Genomic DNA, 2,500 nt, shown 5'->3' with positions numbered 1-2,500 from the left:
GAGAGAGGAGAGAGGGGTAGAGGAGAGAAGAGGAAAGGGGAGAGGGGAGAGGAGAGAGCAGAGACGGGAGAGGGGAGAGGGAAGAAGGGAGAAGGCAGAGGAGAGAGGAGAGAAGGCAGAGGAGAGAGGAGAGAGGAGAGAGGAGACAGGACATAGGAGAGAGGGGAGAGGGGAGAGGGGAGATCAGAGAGGGGAGCGGGGTGCGTGGGCGGCAATGGCGAGCGACGCAGGCACCTTATGGGCGCGCAAGTCATGTGGGCGGCGACTCCGGTCATATGTTGAGGCGGGGGCGGAGGCGAGCGCAGCATTGAGCGAGGTGAGGCGAAGCAAGCAGGTGATGCCAGCGAGGGGAGAGGGAGGCAGAGGAGAGAGGGATGGAGAGGGTAGGGAGAGGAGAGGGGAAGAGGGAGGAGAGAGAATAGGGAGAGGAAAGAGGGAGGAGTGAGGCAGAGGAGAGGGGGATGGAGAGAGTAGGGAAAGGAGGGGGAAGAGGGAGAGAGAGAGAGAGAAAGAGGAGAGAATATAGAAAAGAAAGAGGGAAGAGGGAGGAGTGAGACAGAGGAGAGAGGAATGGAGAGAGTAGGGAAAGGAGAGGGGAAGAGGGGAGAAGAGAGAAGAGGGAGAGTGAGACAGAGGAGAGAGGGATGGAGAGAATAAGGAAAAGAAAGAGGAAAGAGGGAGGAGAGAGAAGAGGGAGAGAGAGACAGAGGAGAGAGGGATGGAGAGGATAGGGAAAAGAAAGGGGAAGGGGGAGAGAGAAAAAAAAGGAGAGGAATGGAGAGAATAAAGAAAAGAAAGAGGAAAGAGGGAGAGAGCGAATGAGCAGAGAAGGATGGAGAGAATAAGGAAATGAAAGAGTTAGAGTGGAGGAGAGAGAAAAGAAGAATGAGAAAGAGGAGAATAATGGAGAGAGTAAAGGAGGAAGAGAGAGGGGAGGGAGAGCGAGAAAGAGAAGTAGAGAGTAAGAACAAGCAAGAGACAAGAAAAGGAGTCAGAAGAGGGTAAGAGAGAAAGAGAAAGAGTGTGAAGAATAGAAGGGCGAAGAGAAAATGAAAAGTAAATGAAATAAGAAGGGAGAAATAGAAAGAAGGAAGAGGAAGAAGGGTATAGATAGGGATCACGAAGAAGGGAGAGAGAGAGAGGGAGAAAAATAAAAAGATAAAAGGAAAATGAGATAGAAAAGAAAAAAAGAAAAGAATAGGGAAGGGGAGATGTGAAAGAGAATAAGAGAGATGGAAAGATTGAGGAAAATAAAATGAGTGAAGAAGGAAATATAGAGAGGACGACGAAGGGAGGAAGAGATGGTGGCAGAGAGAAAAAAAAGGAAAAAGGGAAGAGAGAAAAGAAGAGAGGAGAGTAAGAAAGGAGGAAGAGAGAGGGAGGGACAAGGGGGCGAAAAAGTGGAAGGAAAGGAAAAAGAATAACAGAGTGAAAACAGGGAGAGAGAAGGGGAAGGATAAGAGAAATGTACAGTATCGGGAAAGAAAGGGAAAGGAAGAAGGAAAGAAGAAGGAGGAAAGAGAGAAGGAGAGAGAGAGAGAGAGAGAGAGAGAGAGAGAGAGAGAGAGAGAGAGAGAGAGAGAGAGAGAGAGAGAGAGAGAGAGAGAGAGAGAGAGAGAGAGAGAGAGAGAGGGAGAGAGACAGAGAGAGAGAGAGAGAGAGAGAGAGAGAGAGAGAGAGAGAGAGAGAGAGAGAGAGAGAGAGAGAGAGAGAGAGAGAGAGAGAGAGAGAGAATGAGAAAGAGAATCGCATAATAGTAACAATAACAAATACAAAAAAAAAAGTAAAAATAAAATAATAATAATGATAACAACAATAATAATGATGGTAACTATGATAATTACAGTATCAATTAGGATAATAATGATAATAGTAACAGCGATAATAACAGCAATAACAATAAAATGAACTATGATATGAAGAACAAATATGATAACAATCATTATAATGATAATGGTGTAATAATGATGTAATAATGGTTATGATGAAGATTATTAGGATAATAGTAATCGTGATTATGATAAAAATGGTGATAATAATAATAATGATAATGATGATAACAATAATAATGACAATGATAATAATGATAATAATAATAATAGCAATGATAATAATGATCATGATGATAGTAATAATGATAATGATAATGATAATGATAATAATAATAATAATAATAACAATAATAATAATAATAATAACGATAATAACAATGATAATGATTATCACAATTATAATGATAATAATGATAATGATGATAATGACACTAAAGTAGTACCAATAATAACATCGATAAAAATAATGATAATAATGATAGTGATAATCATAATAATAATGATAATAATAATACTGACGATAACAATAATACTAATAGTAACAATAATACTGATACATCGATAAGGATTACAATAATGATAATGTTAATGAAAAGGACGATTATATAAAAAAGATAATAATGATGATAACAACGATAACAGTGACACTGATAGTATCTCTCGCCTGA

The sequence above is a fragment of the Penaeus vannamei genome, chromosome 40 (assembly GCF_042767895.1).
Source record: "Penaeus vannamei isolate JL-2024 chromosome 40, ASM4276789v1, whole genome shotgun sequence".
Classification (NCBI taxonomy): domain Eukaryota; kingdom Metazoa; phylum Arthropoda; class Malacostraca; order Decapoda; family Penaeidae; genus Penaeus; species Penaeus vannamei.
The sequence above is the reverse complement of the archived record's forward strand: the minus strand, read 5'-3'. Positions refer to the sequence as shown.